At 40.3% G+C, this 20011-nt stretch overlaps 1 protein-coding gene across 1 annotated transcript in view; it reads left to right on the top strand.

The window, feature by feature from the left end:
• Positions 1–20011, top strand: part of LOC126184357 (adhesion G protein-coupled receptor L4) — a 443528-nt gene that overhangs the window by 495 nt on the left and 423022 nt on the right. The window lies entirely within an intron of this gene.

Genomic DNA, 20011 nt, shown 5'->3' on the forward strand with positions numbered 1-20011 from the left:
TGTATGGTTCCTGCACCGCATTCCCCCAGGGAGAAAAGCAGAGGTCGGAGCAAACCAAGTGTCGAGTTCCATTCTCTAGTCCGAATCTACATGTGGAGTCGATAGGCGACCTCCTTCAGTCTACGTCAAAGGCACTTCGAAAGGGTAATCGAAAACTCGTAGTGTGCGTAATCTTAGTTCTGCGTGGTCAACGGTAACCCCTTCGATGTGACCATCAGAGTGTTTGAACTTGAGAGTGTTCCCACCTTTGCTCACAACAGCGTGACATATCGCGTCATCGACTATTTGGACGGAGAAAACGCTTCTTTGAATGAACATGGATACCGACGATATGCTATGGTGCCATTTGAACTTCGTCACCGATGAAGCGTTCGATTTCGAAGGCTCGTGGTCTTGCGTGGTCGCGCTAGAAGCTGATCTTGGTTCAAAATGGTTCAAATGGCTCTGAGCACTATGGGACTTAACATCTGAGGACATCAGTCCCCTAGAACTTAGAACTACTGAAACCTAACTAACCTAAGGACATCACACACATCCATGCCCGAAGCAGGATTCGAACCTGCGACCGTAGGGGTCGCGCGGTTCCAGACTGTAGCGCCTAGAACCGCTCGGCCACTGCGGCCGGCAAGCTGATCTTGATGGTAGCTTTTCTGTAGGAATGAGCCATAGCGACTCAGTGTAAAGGGACGCGAGTATTGCTCGGACACTGTGTCGTAACAGTTTTAGGTGGGGGTTGTTACGACCTATGGTTGCTGTAGTTACCGGTAGAGGTTGGACCTGTCCCGCCGCTTTTACAGCACTGCCAACCGTTACCAATTGTATCGTGTATTCTCCGCTTTGTTTTGCTTTGTGTTGTGCGTTGCTTGTTGCTCGTGTCGTATTTTGAAATGGATGAAGACGCTGCTTCAGGTCCACTACAGGTTCCAAAGATGAAACGGAGATTCGTAATACGAAGTGATGCTAGTAAAATGATGCACAATGTACTTGAGTGCTGCGAGGTGGAAAAGGAAAGCAGAAAGCTGCTGCATCCTATCACTCAGGCCCGTAAGAGAGCTATCACCTACACTGGAAAAAGTGTACGAACGTTAGTTAGGATTAGAAAGATTGCAAGCTCTCATCCAGGCGAACCGGCTGGTACTCCAGGAAAGAAAAGGTCACTTTTAGTTCTAATTTGTACTGTACAAGTGTAAAGCTGTTTATCTTCGACAATGCTTCCTACTAGGTGGCTGCTAGGTCGAATTTACTTTATTTTTATTTTGTTTCACTTAGGAAGAGATGCAGTAATATTCAAGAAGTCGATGACTTCATTTAGTCAGTTATAATGAATACCATCGTGGAGCTCTACACGCAACAAAAAGTAGTACGTAGCGTGGCAAAACTTGTTCCAGTGCTGCGTGAGAAGATAAACTGGAGATAGGACAGTACCTCATTGGAAACTTTACTTAATTCGATGGGATTCGTGTGGAAACCCGTAATGAACAAACGAAATATGTTGCTACAAGTGGTGACATTATTCTTTGGCGGTCTCGTTTCGTAGCACACATGAGGAGCGTTAGGGGAGCTGTACAAAATATTTTTTATGTTGATGAGTCGTGGATCGATAGCAATCTGACATGCGGCAAATGCTGGCTGAGGACACAATATATATTGAGTGTTGTGACATGGGGAAGTGAATCCAGAAGGATGATAATGTCAAGTGTTGGCTCGAAAGACTGAAGCAAGTGGAACTTAAGTTCAGAGCGAAATCGACGCAAGAAGACTATTGTGGCCAAATGAACTCAGATAATTTCGAGACGTAGTTCTCGGAGATGGTGCTCCCTAATCTTCCGCCAAATTCTGTCATTGTTATGGACAATGCGTCGTATCATTGTAGGCAGGTGGACAAAATGCCATCAGCATACTATTAAAGGGTGGCGATGATAGAATGGCTGAGAAGAAGGAAAGTTAAATGCAGTGACAGCATGACAAAGACTGAGCTGTATGCTCTTGTGCAGGCGAATAAACCGAGTGAAAAGACGTAAGTAATAGACGAACTGGTAAGAGTGCAGGCCACACCGTGGTTCGCCTACTGCCTTACAATTGCAACCTGAATGCAATTGAACTTTCTTGGGCGAAAATTAAACAGTACGTCAGGGAGCATAATGTCTCTGACGACATGTCTGCCGCCAATCTCAAAAAACTGAAGGACAATGCCTTCAATTCTGTAACTCAAAACGACTGGTTTCTGCATTCACTTTCACCATGCTTCACGTCTGCTTTCAGTGAAGAGCGGTGTAGGTTGGCTGCCCTGCGAGAGGTAGGCGAGGCAATTCCCTCGCTCCTCTCTTCTCCCCTGTACGGCCGTAGTCCTCGTTTGTTTACGCCCGTGGGCAATTGCCACGATATAGTCTGACCGCTACTAGCTGCGGCGAGGAGGTAGACAAACTACGCACGCTCGCAACTCTGCGGACGGGACACACACAAGTCATCCTCGCTGCTCATTTGCCGAAGGCAGAGTGTTCTATCCCGGCATTGTAGAAGCACTTCGTGATGACGAATGATCTATAGTGTAGGATTAGGGTCGAGAATGGCCATATTATGCAATACATAGCCATCAACACTACTGAAGATAAAAATGGAATACATTAACGCCATGAGAGGCTGCATGAAGCTAGAAAAGTGGCAGAAGATTCGAAGTTAGATTTATTTTACCTTATTGTCTCCAACATCTGTAGACTAAGGCAGGAAACGTTCCCAGCATACCAACATTTGCCCAGACAGTCATCCAAGGCCAACGGCCTATGGCTTCAATAGTTGTACTTAAGAAAGGGTTACAATGGGAAAAATATCACAATATTGTCCAGAACACGCCATCTGTGTGCAAATGCTAACTGGAAAAGCGAACTGCACCCTGATTTCCATGTATTTCCAATTGAGTGATGAGATCGACGAGTATCTGCTAAGGCAAAGACATTAGTCACCTAAAACGAATTAAGCCTCTTGTGCACACCATTGATGCGAATACGAAATCAGTACTGTGGAATGGTTACAATGGGAAAAATATCACAATATTGTCCAGAACACGCGATCTGTGTGCAAATGCTAACTGGAAAAGCGAACTGCACCCTTATTTCCATGTATTTCCAATTGAGTGATGAGATCGACGAGTATCTGCTAAGGCAAAGACATTAGTCACCTAAAACGAATTAACCCTCTTGTGCAAACCATTGATGCGAATACGAAATCAGTACTGTGGCATAGCCTCCTGACTGATGACCGTGGAAGGCAGTTAGAAGAAGCCATTATTTAACTCGACCTATTGGTATTAAATACGCCTCGCACTCTTCCAGCCTACAAGTGGAGGGTCGGAGCAACGTCAAATATAGACGTCACTCTGTCAAATACGGAAGCGGCTTGCTGTGTGAAAGCCTAGAAGTTTGAGAGAGGAGTGACATCGTGTGATTACAATACCATCCACACACCATACCATCACCGAAAGGGAAATCCAAGTCACGACAGAAACTGTGTGCATACCGCCCAAACGCATAAGCAAGGAGAGTAATTCGGAAGAACTGAGAACTGTTCTTCAGTGTCCAGAAAGCCTGCCGCTGAGTGATGATGCAGACGTTACAGTTCACCACTGTTAGCCGCTACACATAGAGCGATGGAGACGTCGATACCAATCAGGAAAGGTCCTACTGGAGGAGTACGTTGCATCTGGACCGAAGTGCTGCAGTAATTAAGATGTGACATATGAAGAGCCAGGAATCTATATCAGAGCAGTATGAACTAAGAAGAAATACTCTTAAGGCTGCATAAATACAAGTATGTGAAACAAGGTTATAAGGAAGAGTGATGGAAAAAAAATGAAACGATGGAAACAGTTCGTGAGACTAATTAAAATACTGATCCCTGGCAAATACCAAACACAGAAATAGTCTGCGAGAAGATACAATCACCAATAGTCTTGTCTATGCTCAAAAGAAATGATGGGACGTGTAATTTTTCCTCCTATCTACGTCATTCTGTAGCTCTCAATTCGTTCGAGCAATCAATCATTCATGATAGGAAACACAGTCATAGCTCAGTCACTCAAAGTGATTCTGAAATTTTACTTGTTAGAATGAAATCAGGCGATGATTCTTCTTCTCTGCAGGCTCGTGCTTTGCGGCAGTCTGCTAATCTGTACAAATAAAATGTCTCGTAATTTTGGGAGCGTTGTATAATCAGTCGGGAAACTTCAAATCAAGCGGATATTTGGCTTTGATGAAGTTTAACCTTCCGAAGAAGTAATGGAACTCTTGGATTATTAAATGCAGGTTCGTATCCAGTCTTTCGGAAGTTCCCTTCTGATTAACAACTACGCAATATATCGATAAATATCATTAATTCTCAAATGTCAAATACACACCTTTGTATGAAGGAGCAATCTATATATATATTTCCTTTTTAATCGTACAGTTCGTATCAGTTATCTTCTATTATAAATCTCAATAATCAGATTACAGTTCTTCCAAACCAAGCTCAGGCTAATCGGCACGAAGACAATCTCGGAAGCTTTTTTTCTTTTTTTTTTTAACAACCACCAGAGGGAGTACTACAAAGAATACTTATGCGCTCATGGCATAGCTATTGTATGAACTTCTTTTTGCATGGATTCTGCGAGTATGAAGATAGAAAATTAGTAAACGTCATTCAAGGGTAGAATTGTATCAGAATAATTCATCGAATATAAAGAGATATTACAATTGCCCCTCGCAGCGAGCAAAGTTAATGATAATACGCTTTGCGAGCTAACAGAAAAAATTTGTTGGGTTATTTATTCAAAAGAGGGATATTTTGAATTAGTAGACTTTTACTATAGAGAGTATGGGTAACATGTTAAGACAATAATTTACGAGAATACCTAAGCTGTAGCTTTTACATGTGCCGGGGTATACCCGCATCCCGAGTACATAACCAGGGAAGATGTAGATTGGTGTAATTACGAAAAAGGTCTACCCATTTGGGAACTGGCCTTCACCGGGAAACCCTGGAAAACCCGGAAGAATAGACCCCAGCTCAGGTATTAAAGAAGATAGGAAAGCCTAAATCCAGTAATTTTGAAATATATAGAAGCTCCATAGATTAGATCGAAGGAAAAGTGCCTCATAACCAAAAAAATTTTACAATATTGCTCAAAAAAATTTTCAAAATTCTTCTTTCGACGATGTAGCCGGCGATCTCGTTGTGAAGTCGATGGAACAGGAACACTGGGTACGGACACCGGGTAGGCGACGTACAGCGTTTGGTGGAGGCGGTACGGAGGACAGGCGATGGCTTATGGTACAGGATAGAAGCTGCTAATGTGCCGTAGAAACAGGAAGATGATCTCAGGAACACATGGTCAGGGACGTGAACATGAAACAGGTTTAAAGTGGAATAAGAGAAGGTTCTGACTGAATAAATCCCTGGAAGAGAGTGGATTAAGGCAACGAAGTCCATATTTCATCTTTGAACTCAAAATCGGAGTGGATTCTTATATTCTTCCATCTGTACTAGACTGGAACATCCATCAGTCCTGACAATCGCGAATTTTTTTGTAGTCCTCAATACCAAAGTTGTTTTGCATTACAACTGCTGATTGTCCAAATGATTGCCAAATAAACTGTGGGCATTTAAATTTTGTTGTAGCTCATATCGAATGTATTCCTTTCAAAAAAATTTTCAATCTAATCTTCGTTTTGTTATAGTGCAGGTGGAAGTAGAGCATTGAATCTGTCCGAGGTTTGCTTTCAATTACGAAATTATGGATAAAATTTAAGTTTACACCTGATGAAAAATTTTAAATATAGGCATATGACACTGACTCCACAAAAGGAATAATTTGAAAAATTTTCATTATTCTTATAATTAATTGATTTATAGATCCACTTGCAAATAAATATCATTAATGATGACGTATGTTCATTTAACAAATCATCCACTCGCAGAATCTTCTTCATCCTCTCATGAACATTTATTGAAATATATTTCAACAATTATGTCCATAATATGAAACGCACAAACTGCTATTCTTAAAATATTAATTAAAATTCTTAAATTGATTCTCCTGGTAAAGAAGGCATAATGAAAAATCTAAAAATTATAATAATTCTCTCTCGCGCAACCAGAGAGTTTCTTCAATTGTTTGCAACAGTGACATTATCGACTGTTGCTTCATTTCACAGTTCATTTGTTTTCTTGCGCGAACAGCGCACATCATACACACAGCGTATTTACCTACATATCCCACACTGTTCAAGTATCACACGCAATTCTCACATAAGTGCCGTGTCTTGAGGAAATGTAGATGCACTTTCATTGTACATCACTGTGGCTTCTGCTCATAGTCCACACTTACAAACACTAGTAATTAACAAATTCTTCTACCTATCTTAAAATTTTTTTGCTTAACTATCACAGGAGTAATCTCACTGTCTCTTAACCTATCAGAGGAGTAATCTCACTGTCTCTTAACCTATCAGAGGAGTAATCTCACTGTCTCTTAACCTCTAGACAACATAAACTTCTTGATATTTATACACACATTCGACTCATAGTCAAATTCCACTCTAAATTCTTCTCCATATTTGGTATCACAGATCTACGATCCTTCAAAAAATTTCTTAATATCATTATGCGGGAATAATCCCTTTATTCTTTTCGATTCGGGATATGCCAACAAGTATGATCCAGGATTTGGCATACTTACAATAACATATGGCCCGGTATAAATAAGATTCCATTTCTTTATGTTCTTCATCAGTTTCGAGGAATGGATGTGTCGCCTCAATAAAACCTTTTCTCCAAGATGAAACGTCTGAATCCGGTGAATCCGTTTATCATATGTCAATTTCCGTTGTATTGCCTTTTTAGTTAAATTGACAAGTGCGAGTCGAATCTTTTCCTCCCATTTTAAATTCTGGTCTTCATAATTTGGCAGATGGTTTATCCAGAAGTTCTTTTCAATCTGACTAAACATAAGCTCTGTTGGAGTAAAGTTAGTTGAGGTATGTGTCAGATTATTAAATATTTGTTCAAATTCTGACAAATAATCAGCCCATGATGTTTGTTTACTGTGACAGTATGTACGCATAAATCGGTTTAATTCTCGGAAAACTCGTTCTATTGGACTACCTTGTGGATGGTAACATGATGTCAAAATTTGTCGAATACCAAGTTGTGTTAATGTTTGCTTCCATTTAAATCCAGTACAAATTCTGGCATTATCTGTAATTATGGATTTCGGTAAACCTACATGCGGAAGATAGTCACGCAACAATCTCACTACAACAGCTCTAGCAGTAGCACACTTTAATGGATATAGTTTTACATATTTTGTAAACACGTCAAAGAATCCAACAATGAATTTGACTCCTCCTCTTGATCGTGGGAGAGGGCCGCAGATATCACACGAAATTAACGCCCTTGGCTCTCGTGGAATAACTGAATGCAGAACATGCTTACTACCTCTATTATCCGGTTTTGCCTTTTGACAGAGTAAACAGTTTTGTATTGTTTGGTGCACTTTTCTCCGAATATTCGGAAAATAACAGTATGCTCCTATTTTATTGGCAAATTTAATTACACCAAAATGTCCCCATGATAAGTGGGTAAACCAAATTAATTTTTCCTCATATTCCTTCGGGATACATACACACCACCGTGGATTGTTGTCCTTCCCACATCTGAAGAATAATACTCCATTTACTAATTTATAATGATCTAAACTAGCCCTTGAATTTTGTTGTTTCTTTAGCTGAATTATCTTCTTCCATCGAGGGTCTTTTCGTTGTAAATTTCCCATATCTCTACAAAGATGTACATAATAAGTCTTGTAGATATTGTACTGCAACAGTAATACTGGAAAATCCGAAGTATTTACTGATTCTATTTCCGGCGTTAAACCTTCTGGGGATCTTGACAGTGCATCCGCAATAATATTTTGTTTGCCAGACACATGAATAATTTTAAATTGGTACTGTTGTAGTGTCATTGTCCAACGTGACAGTCTAGGATGTAATAATTTACATGTTTGCTAAAAGGTTAGTGATTGATGGTCACAGTACACAATCGTTTTCGAACCATATAAATAATAGTTAAACTTCTTGAATGCCCAGATAACCGCAAGTGCTTCAAGTTCTGTGGTCGTATAGGCTCTTTCACAGGGCGATAACACTCGACTAGCAAATGCTATCGGACAGAATGTTGGTACCCCTTTTATTTCCCTTATTTGGAGGAGACAAGCACCTAATCCAACATCCGATGAATCCGTGGACAGACAGAACTCACAATTCATATCAGGGTGATATAATAAGGATGCGTTAACGAGTTGGTCTTTAATGTCTCGAAAAGCTAGTTCACATTCTTCAGTCCATTGCCATGGCACATCCTTCCGTAGAAGCCGGTTTAATGCCTCAGAATTCATGGCTTGAGTCTTTATGAAACCACGGAAGAACGATGCCATACCTATAAATCCCTTCAGCTGTCTTTTATTCCGTGGTGATGGAAAATTTCGAATTGCACTTATCTTCTTCTCGGTAGGCAGGATACCTTTCGCATCTATCATATGTCCTAAGAACTTAATTTGTGGTAAAGCAAAATGAGACTTTTGTAAGTTTACTGTAATTCCGGTTTTCTTGAAAACAGCAAAAATCCTTTCCAAAATATGCAAATGCTCTTCCCATGTTTTCGTGGCTATTAATAAGTCGTCAACAAACACAGTTATACGACTACGCAATTCTGGTCCAAGAACATAATCCAACGCTGAAATAAATATTCCGGCACTAATATTAAGTCCGAACGGGACAACTCTAAATTGGTAACTTCTTCCAGCATAGATAAATGCGGTATATTTCCTAGATTCTTCATCCATTTGGACCTGCAAGTACGAACTTCTCAAATCAACACTAGTTAAGTACGAAACATCCTGGAAATTTTGAATTAATTCATCTATATTTTCCGGATGAATTCTTACAGGTACTATTATTTTATTTATCTCTCTCGCATCCAGAACTAATCTTACGTTGCCTCCAGGTTTTGGAACGACTAAGAGCGGAGAACAATATGGACTAGTTGATGGCTCAATCAAGTTCCATTGTAACATTCTATTTATCTCCCTTTGAACGGATTGTTTTAAACGCCAGGGGATCGGATAGTGCGTGTAACAGTAAGTCTGATGTGGCTTCACTTGTAGGTGACAAATATACCCTTTAATAATTCCTGGTTTCTCATCAAAAATCTCTTCATATGCCTCTAACAAATAATGGAGCTGCTGCCTTTGTTCTCCAGTAAGCTGATTTGATTCACTAGCTTTTATCATTGTTGTTTGGTTAAAGTCCTCCTCTTGTATCAAATCCTTTGAAAGCTCCTTCCAACGACCGTTTGTAGTGTCAATTAATTGAATTATGGCACCGCGACAATATTTCTCATGCACCGTTTCCTTTCTATTTAAATCCAGTGCTATCTCTTCTCCATTTAATCTAAATTTAACTATTCCTTCCAAAAAATCAATCTGATAATCTTACTCCTGCATACTCCCAATATCAAGAATACAGTCCACTAATAACTTCTCCACTACAAGGAACATGCATTTTATTGCTACATTTCCCATTTTCATCTCTAATAGTGTTTGTATTTTGACATTGGGAGAGCGTGCTCCAACAGCTCCGATGATCTTGCAGTTCTGTACTGGCAAAATTGGTACCTTCTTCTTCCTAATAATTCTCCGAAAAAGAGCGCCTGAGATGACATTGGCGGAAGCGGCGGTGTCTAATATCACATTCGTTGGAACTTCCTCTATTTCAACAAATACTTCCGATACCGGAACACTCGATCTGTCATTGTGACACGTTATTAAATCCTTTGTTAACTCTTCAGTCAACAGCTCACCATCATTATATCTTAAAAATTGTAATTTTACTGTTTCGCCCCTAACAGATCCCCTGACCGCTCCTCCGGGGCACGATGCGGTCATGTTTAGTTTAACTGATTGTTGTTCCGATTGGTATTTGTCTCTTCAGCTACTTCAGTGATTATCGGTTGTTGTGGTGAATTCTGTCTATGTTGTCTTGATTGCTTCGTGTAATTATTGTTGTTGTTCTGCTGGTGTTGGTAGAGCTGTCCTGTGTTGCCATACATTGGATTATATCGATTAAAATTCCTACTGTTCCTAAAATAGCCCCTCGCTGCACCATTACTAAAGTTTCCATTATGGTAATAATTATTGTTTGCATTTTGTCCATTGCTAAGTCTCCTCGGGGAGTGTAGTTGGTTATGATTATTGTTACTGCTACCATTACTGCCATTACCACTCCAGTTGCAGCTCGGATTCGCTTCTATTGCTCTTCTTTGATATGACATTTCTCTTTCCCTTTTATTGTCCTCCTCAGTTATATAAATACGATCAAGCGTAGTCATAAATGAGTCTATATCCTTATCATTTATATATAACAGCTGGTTCCTTATACTGGTGGGTAGTCTGGACTTGAGTATTCTAAGTATATCCGGCAAAGGAATCGGTACATCCCAATACAAAGATTTATTAATGTATTTCTCAAAATATCTCTTTAGAGATCCTCTAGAAAATGAGAAAGGCTCAGGATATAATACTTCCTGCCTAAGTCTTTCGTGTATTCCAGCAGACCAATATTTTGCTAGAAAAGCCTGCTCAAATTCTTTGTAACATTTACAAGAAGATGTTTGTTCCGATGCCCACAATGCTCCTGATCCTTGTATATATCCAGATAAAAAACTAATCTTTTGCCATTCTGTCCAAGATCGTGGAAATAGACCTCTGGAACTTCGAATAAAGACTACAGGATGAACATTCTTTTTGTCAGGGTTAAAGATTTGAAATTGTCTCTGTTTAATCATCTTCTCCTCAACGGTACTACGATTCCAAAAATCATCCTGTTCGTACTTTTCCCTGTGGCTCTCCGTTATATCGAATCTAACTTGTGACGTTCCAGTTCTGTCTACATCGGATCTTGACGTGGACGGAATGTCACGCACAGATTGAGAATTTTGTTTCCTACTTCTCGCTGTTTCTAAATCCTCCTGCGAGAGATTTAGTGATCTTTCGATATTTTCTTTCCAACGCGAGAATTCTTCACCAAGTTGTCCTCGAACTTCCTTTAACCCTGTGTTGAAAAAATTCTCCTCGGAACTCTCTGAAATTGACTATAAAGCTACTTTCACAGTTTCTTCTATGGTTTCCGAAGGAAAATTTTGCCGCTTTAATGTCATTTCTGAAAACTTTCCTGCAAGTACATTCATTCTATGTTCCACTGTCTCCTGTTTTTCCTTCACTTCGTCAAATTGCTTCTTTAGATTATCTAGAGATTCTATCATTTCTGGTATCATAGCTACGGAACACTGTATGTCCTCTTGAGCTTGTATTACTTGAGGAAACAGTTCTACTTGTTTTTTTATCATGTCAATTTTGACGGATACATATTCGGTTAGTTCCGCTTTTAATTTACTATTGTTTTCTTGGCATTGTTAGCGGACCGGCTCAATTTGAGCAATAAGAATCTGTTCTGACCTTTCTGCCTGTTCTATTATTTCCTGTGTCTGGGTATTTAATCTCTGATCAAATTCGGTAAAGGTTGCTCTTAACTGATTTTGTAATTCTGTTTGATTTTCGGCTAATTGATTTTGGAGTTCATTTTGTATAACGGATAAGTCTCGTTTTACCTCCGCTTGGCCTTCGGCTAATAGAGACAACTGTTGCATAATAACAACTAATGTGTCAACAACAGTCTGATCAGCTGTTGTATGAATGTTTTCTGAACCAGCGGGATTATTTATATTGCTACCGCTAGCCACAAAAGTCTTAGAATTGTTATCCGTGGCCTCTGCTCCTGCGCAAACAGCTGAAGGCTGTTGCACTTCTCGTTGCTGATTCAGTGACATTTTAAATGCCGCTCTAGTCAATAGCATTAAATAACTGTCAATATCAGGTTCTAATCACTAAATACAGTTTCAAATTTACTGTCGTAGACACACTTAACTTTCAAATTACTTCACAGATGGTATAAAGTTCAATGTCCAGATACGAAAATCACACAATATACAGTTCTACAATCTAATTACTATCTGGAGAAAAGTTCTTTCTAAATTGATTTCAAACTATTTTTACTACAGGATAAAAAAATTAGATTTCTCTGGCCTTGTTCTGTAGTCTCGGTGTTGTCCAATAGTTGAAATCGTTTCTTGGTATCAGCAATCTTTTACTATGGGCACCGAATCTCTATTCAGATTAGTTACCTCTCGTTCTCGTTGGTTTTCATGAAACAAAAAATACATATATTATATAACAATCCAAGAGAGTCCTGTCACACTGGCACCACTGTAATTTTTCCTCCTATCTACGTAATACTGTAGCTCTCAATTCGTTCGAGCAATCAATCATTCATGATAGGAAACACAGTCATAGCTCAGTCACTCAAAATGATTCTGAAATTTTACATGTTAGAATGAAATCAGGCGATGATTCTTCTTCTCTGCAGGCTCGTGCTTTGCGGCAATCTGCTAATCTGTACAAATAAAATGCCTCGTAATTTTGGGAGCGTTGTATAATCAGTCGGGAAACTTCAAATCAAGCAGATATTTGGCTTTGATGAAGTTTAACCTTCCGAAAAAGTAATGGAACTCTTGGATTATTAAATGCAGGTTCGTATCCAGTCTTTCGGAAGTTCCCTTCTGATTAACAACTACGCAATATATCGATAAATATCATTAATTCTCAAATGTCAAATACACACCTTTGTATGAAGGAGCAATCTATATACATATATTTCCTTTTTAATCGTACAGTTCGTATCAGTTATCTTCTGTTATAAATCTCAATAATCAGATTACAGTTCTTCCAAACCAAGCTCAGGCTAATCGGCACGAAGAAGAATACTTATGCGCTCATGGCGTAGCAATTATATGAACTACTTTTTGCATGGATTCTGCAAGTATGGAGATAGAAAATTAGTAAACATCATTCAAGGGTAGAATTGTATCAGATTAATTCATCGAATATAAAGAGATATTACAGACGGCAACCGAAAGTTGAGAACAGTCAGATGCCTCGTAATAGAAACACTGCTCCCTGACGGTGAAGAAAAAGACGAAACCGAAGACCATCGTAGGTTACGAAAAACGTTATGGGAAGGCTATAAAAACAAAAGTTCTGAACACCTTCGCACAAGACGAAATTAGATAAGTAATTACAAGACCGGAAAAGAAAACATCTCCAGTATCGGATGGGATCCCTACTGAATTAATACAAGTTTTTTGTGACCAATTATATGTTTACTTGAGTGAACTATACAACGACTGTCTTTTCTAAGGGAGAGTGCCTGCGCCATAGAAAGATGCTGAGATGGTGATTATTAGTAAAGGGCAAGTGAAGGATCCGATGTTACCCAAATCCTACAGACCAGTTTGTCTTCTGAACGTTCTCGGCAGGACATTTGAAAAACTATTATGCAAGAGATTGCAATACCATAGACCGCTACACAAAATGATCCCTCAACCAGTACATGTTTAGTAGAAGCAAGTCGGCTAAAGCAATAAATAAGGCGATCACGCTAGGGACAGGACTCAGTCTATGCTCGCTCTACCAATGATGACCGATATTTCTGGCGCTTTCGATAACCTACAGTCGCAGTCTGTCTTTGACCGTCTTAGAGAGTTGCAATATCCAGAGGCGCTGTGGAACTGCCTCAGAGACTTTGCGGTGGAAGACATGTTTCTCTAACATGCTCAGGAAAGGAAATAACGAATACAGTAAAAAAAAAAAAAAACAGCAAGCTGAGACCAGTGTGTGGTCCAGAGTTTTTGACTGTAGCTTTGGAGGCGATACTACAGATGTTTCATGAAGCGGTAACGTAAGAGGACTAATAGCATTTGTGATGTGTTGCTTGCAAGCGGACTAGCAGCATTTATGATGTGTTGTTCGTTGTAAGCGGTGACTCCAGAGGAATTGCACAAAATAGATGGAATGCAGCACTCTATGAACTTGAAGAATGGTGTCGAAATGTCAAATTGTCACTAGAACCTTCCAAAACTACGTGCTTCCTGCTGAAAAAGAACCTAGCAAGGAATCCTACGATAAAATTAAAAGGTGTAACGATTATTAGAAGCGCAGTAAAGAGATATCTAAGAGCATTCCTGGACGAAAGTCGTAATTTTGCATATCGTATAGAGGTGGCAAGCAAGAAGAGCAAAATTATAGCCACCGTAAATAGGCAAGTTCCACTTTCCTTACAACAATCAGTGCACACCACCAGTGTAAATGGCAGTCAAATGAAAGCGAGACAGATGGAACAAAAAGTAAGTTAACTGTTAATTATTTGAAAAGTTATCGTCATAACTGTTAATATAGCTATCCCACAGTGAAACAAGACCGTCAATGCCTTCATGGAAAAATGTTTGCGGTTGCCTATGGAACCATCATTGTACGGAGGCGTGCACCTCTTAGTCCGAAGCAAATCGACAGCCACGAATGTCTTTCTTCAGGGCTCCCAAAATATGGAAATCGCATGAGGAGAGATTGGGGCTATATCTTCCCATGCGATATCCATATTTTTGGAGCCCAGAAAAAAGATATTCGTAGTCATCGGTTTGCTTCCGACGAAGAGGTGCACGCCTCCTTAAAATCATGGTTCCGTAGTCAACATTAAAAAATTTTTCATGAAGACATTGACCATCTTGAGTCACAGTGGGATAAATCTATTAACAGTTGTCACGATTGCTTTTCAAACACTAAAAAGGTCACTTACGTTTCCCATCCGTTTCGTTTTCATTTGGCTGCCCCTTATCTATTTGCATCAATTGAAGGATGTGGTAAGAGCGTTTGCGCTCACAGAGTGCAGCTTATGAAGCAAACTTCATTAGAAACAAGAGTTCAACGAGAGATGCTACTAAGGTTGGTGGGTGCCTACTGCACTATACCGAACGATGTACTGCTAGTAACTATAGTAATATGCCCATTGGACTTGGGAAGCGGCAAAAGGAGAGCCTTTTATTGGTCAAAAGAAAAGTGAACAAATGGAAGTACGATGGATACTTGGAACTAAGGTCAATATGGAAAAGTTTATTCAAGACAACTTACTACACTTGTGCCCAAATGAATCCGACACTTCAGACACATGCAGGAGATCACACGAATTTCTCCCATTCACCAGGGAGAGAATAAAAATGAGATTTCTTAACACTTCGAGTGGATTGATACATAACTGACCGATCTTAGCCCGTACAGAACTTATCTTTACAAATTCAAGAGATAAAGATATTATCGTTGCACCTACGGCAGTGTGAACACTCCAGAGCACACACTGTTTGTGACTCTGCGCTCTACTAAGACGGTCGTCAGGCATTAAGGATGTTGGATCCCAAAACGATCCAATTTGACGCATCTTGGACGACACTGCTGCCGCAATAACCAGGACGGCCTAGGGAGACTTCACAAGGCATTCAACCACACGTCAGGATTCCGGCTAGACAACATGCTCCACCGATGTAGAGAATACAAATGACCACTGAATGACATGTTGTTTTTTTTCAGCAATTTACATTGTACAGGTAGCTGTGATTACGGGAGTGATGATTCTAAGACGTTACAGTCGATCATACAATCGCTTGTTATGGTGGAAACGATGCTAACGTGCTGCCTCATGCCTAAGTAATCCAGCAAATAATAATTGTTAACAGGCCTAGTTTGAGGGAGGATCCGGGAGGGAAAAGAACAATCTACAATTTAAATGCAGCCTAATAAATGGACAAACACAGAACAGATTCTGTAGTAATGACAGTAGTATCAATGGCTGGGTAACTGACTAAAGGTTTTATTTCAGTTTTTTAAGTGACAGGAAGTAATTGTGGAATTAGAATTTTTGAAGTTTTATCATTTCTTTTTCAATTAAGTTCAAGGAAAAAATGATAAACACAGAGGTGATAAAGGTCATGGGATACCTCTTAATATCCTGTCGGACCTCCTTGTTCCTGGCGTACTGCTACAACCAAAATGCTAACACAGTTCCTTTGTAGAAGAATGGAAAAACTGGCAGAAGCTGACCTCGGAGAAGATTAGTTTGGATTCCGGAGAAATGCAGAAACACGCAAGGCGTCGTTGACCCTGCGACTTCTCATAGAAGATAGGTTAAGAAAAGGCAGACCTACATTTATAGCATTTGCAGACTTAGAGAAATGTTCTGGCAATGTTGACTGGAATACTCTCTTTCAAATTATAAAGGTGGCAGGAGTAAAAGACAGGGAGCGAAAGGCTATTTACAATTTGTACAGAAACTAGACGGCAGTTATAAGAGTCGAGGGGTACGAAAGGGAAGCAGTCATTGGGAAGGGAGTGAAACAGTGCTGTAGTCTCTCCATGGTGTTATTCAAGCTGTATATTGAGCAAGCAGTAAAAAAAAAATTTGGAGTGATAATTAAAGTACAGGTAGAAGGATCAAAAACTCTGAGGTTTGCCGATGACATTGTAATTCTGTCAGAGATAGCAAAGAACTTGGAAGAGCATTTTCCCAGACTCGACAGTGCCTTGAAAGGAGGACCTAAGATGAAAATCAACAAAAGCAAAACGAGGATAATGGAATGGAGTCAAATTAACATAGGTGATACTGAGGGAATTAGATTAGGAAATGAGACAATTAAGTAGTAGATTAGCTTTGCTATTTGGGAAGCAAAATAACTGATGATGGTCGAAGGAGGGAGGATATAAAATCTAGAATGGCAATGGCAAGAAAAGCGTTTCCTTAGACGAGAAATATGTTAATATCGAGTATGGATTTAAGTGTCAGGGAGCCCTTTCTGAAAGTATTTGTGCGGAATGTAGGCCACTTATGGAATTGAAACATGGACGTTAATCAGTTTAGACAAGAAGAGAATAGGAGTTTTTGAAATGTGGTGCTACAGAATAATGCTGTAGATAAGATGGGTTGATCACGCAGCTAGTGAGGAGGTACTCAATAGAATTGGGGAGAAGAGAAATTTGTGGCACAAACGGACTAGAAGAAGGAATCGGTTGGTAGGGCACATTATGACGTATCGAGGGATCACCGATTTAGTACTTATAGTGGGGGGGGGGGGGGGGGGGAGTAGGTAAAAATCGTAGAAGGAGACCAAGAGATTCAGAAGAACTGCATCAAACCAGTCTCTGGACTGAAGACCACAACAACAATGCAGCAAATCGAGGTGGCATGGACTCAACATGTCGTTGGAAGTCCCCTGCAGAAATATTGAGCCAAGCTGCCTCTATACCCGTCCCTAATTGCGAAAGTGTTTCCGGTGCAGGATTTTGTGCGTGAACTGACCTCTCGATTAAGTCCCACAAATTTTCGATGGGATTCTTGTCGAACGATCTGGGTAGCCAAATCATTCACTCGAATTGTCCAGAACCTTCTTCAAATTAATGGCAAACAAATGTTGTCCGGTGACATGGCGCATTGTCATCCATAATAATTCCATCGTTGTTTTGGGAACATGAAGTCCATGAATGGCTTCAACTGGCCTCCAGGTAAACGAACATAACCAAATCCAGACAGTGATCGTTTCCGTTGGACCAGAGGGCCCAGTCCATTCCATGTAAACACAGCTCACACCATTATGGAGCCATTACCAGCCTGCACAGTGCTTTGTTGACAACTTGGAACCATGGCTTCGTGCGCCCTGTGCCTCACGCAAACTCTATCGTTAGCTATCACCAACTAAAATCGGGTCTCATGTGACCATTCCACGTTTTCCAGTCGTCTAGGGTCTAACCGATATGGTCACGAGCCCAGGAGAGGCGCTGCAGGCGAAATCGTGTTGTTAGTAAAGGCACTGGCGTCGGACATCTGCTGCCATAGCCCATTAACGCCAGATTTCGCTGCATTATCCCAACAGATAGGTTTATCGCACATCCCACAGTGGTTTCTGCCCTTAATTCACGCAGTGTTGCTTGTCTGTTAGCACTAACAACTCTAAGCACACACCACTGCTCTCAGTCGTTAAGTAAATGCTGTCGGCCACTGCGTTGTCCGTGGTGAGAGGGAATACCTGAAATGTGGTCTTTCTCGTCACACTCTTGACACTGTGGCTCTCGAAATAGTGAATTAAAAAACAGTTTCCAAAAGGGATATCCATGCCTCTAGCTCCAATTACTATTCCACGTTCAAAGTCTGTTAATTCCCGTCTTGAGGCCATCATCACGTCGGAAATCATTTCACATGTATCACCTGAGCACGAATGACAGTTCCGCCAATGCACTGCTGTTTTATTCCTATTGTACGCGATACTAACGCCGTCTGTATATGTGCATATCGCTATCCCGTGACTTCTGTCGTCTCAGTGTACATTGTCCAACAAAATGTGAATTGTGTGGCCTGTCTTATCTTCTCATGTAATAGGGTGTAATTGTTGTTGTTGTTGTGGTCTTCAGTCCTGAGACTGGTTTGATGCAGCTCTCCATGCTACTCTATCCTGTGCAAGCTTCTTCATCTCCCAGTATCTACTGCAACCTACATCCTTCTGAATCTGCTTAGTGTATTCATCTCTTGGTCTCCCTCTACGATTTTTACCCTCCACACTGCCCACCAATGCTAAATTTGTGATCCCTTGATGCCTCAAAACATGTCCTACCAACCGATCCCTTCTTCTAGTCAAGTTGTGCCACAAACTTCTCTTCTCCCCAATCCTATTCAATACCTCCTCATTAGTTACGTGATCTACCCACCTTATCTTCAGCATTCTTCTGTAGCACCACATCTTAAAAGCTTCTATTCTCTTCTTGTCCAAACTAGTTATCGTCCATGTTTCACTTCCATACATGGCTACACTCCATACAAATACTTTCAGAAACGACTTCCTGACACTTAAATCTATACTCGATGTTAACAAATTCCTCTTCTTGAGAAACGCTTTCCTTGCCATTGCCAGTCTACATTTTATATCCTCTCTACTTCGACCATCATCGGTTATTTTACTCCCTAAATAGCAAAACTCCTTTACTACTTTAAGTTTCTCATTTCCTAATCTAATTCCCTCAGCATCACCCGACTTAATTTGACTACATTCCATTATCCTCGTTTTACTTTTGTTGATGTTCATCTTATATCCTCCTTTCAAGACACTGTCCATTCCGTTCAACTGCTCTTTCAAGTCCTTTGCTGTCTCTGACAGAATTACAATGTCATCGGCGAACCTCAAAGTTTTTACTTCTTCTCCATGAATTTTAATACCTACTCCGAATTTTTCTTTTGTTTCCTTTACTGCTTGCTCAATATACAGATTGAATAACATCGGGGAGAGGCTACAACCCTGTCTTACTCCTTTCCCAACCACTGCTTCCCTTTCATGCCCCTCGACTCTTATAACTGCCATCTGGTTTCTGTACAAACTGTAAATAGCCTTTCGCTCCCTGTATTTTACCCCTGCCACCTTCAGAATTTGAAAGAGAGTATTCCAGTTAACATTGTCAAAAGCTTTCTCTAAGTCTACAAATGCTAGAAACGTAGGTTTGCCTTTTCTTAATCTTTCTTCTAAGGTAAGTCGTAAGGTCAGTATTGCCTCACGTGTTCCAACATTTCTACGGAATCCAAACTGATCTTCCCCGAGGTCGGCTTCTACCAGTTTTTCCATTCGTCTGTAAAGAATTCGCGTTAGGATTTTGCAGCTGTGACTTATTAAACTGATAATTCGGTAATTTTCACATCTGTCAACACCTGCTTTCTTTGGGATTGGAATTATTATATTCTTCTTGAAGTCTGAGGGTATTTCGCCTGTCTCATACATCGTGCTCACCAGATGGTAGAGTTTTGTCTTGACTGGCTCTCCCGAGGCCATCAGTAGTTCAAATGGAATGTTGTCTACTCCCGGGGCCTTGTTTCGAGACAGGTCTTTCAGTGTTCTGTCAAACTCTTCACGCAGTATGTTATCTCCCATTTCGTCTTCATCTACATCCTCTTCCATTTCCATAATATTGTCCTCAAGTACATCGCCCTTGTATAAACCCTCTATATAC

Source organism: Schistocerca cancellata, chromosome 4, assembly GCF_023864275.1.
Source record: "Schistocerca cancellata isolate TAMUIC-IGC-003103 chromosome 4, iqSchCanc2.1, whole genome shotgun sequence".
NCBI lineage: Eukaryota > Metazoa > Arthropoda > Insecta > Orthoptera > Acrididae > Schistocerca > Schistocerca cancellata.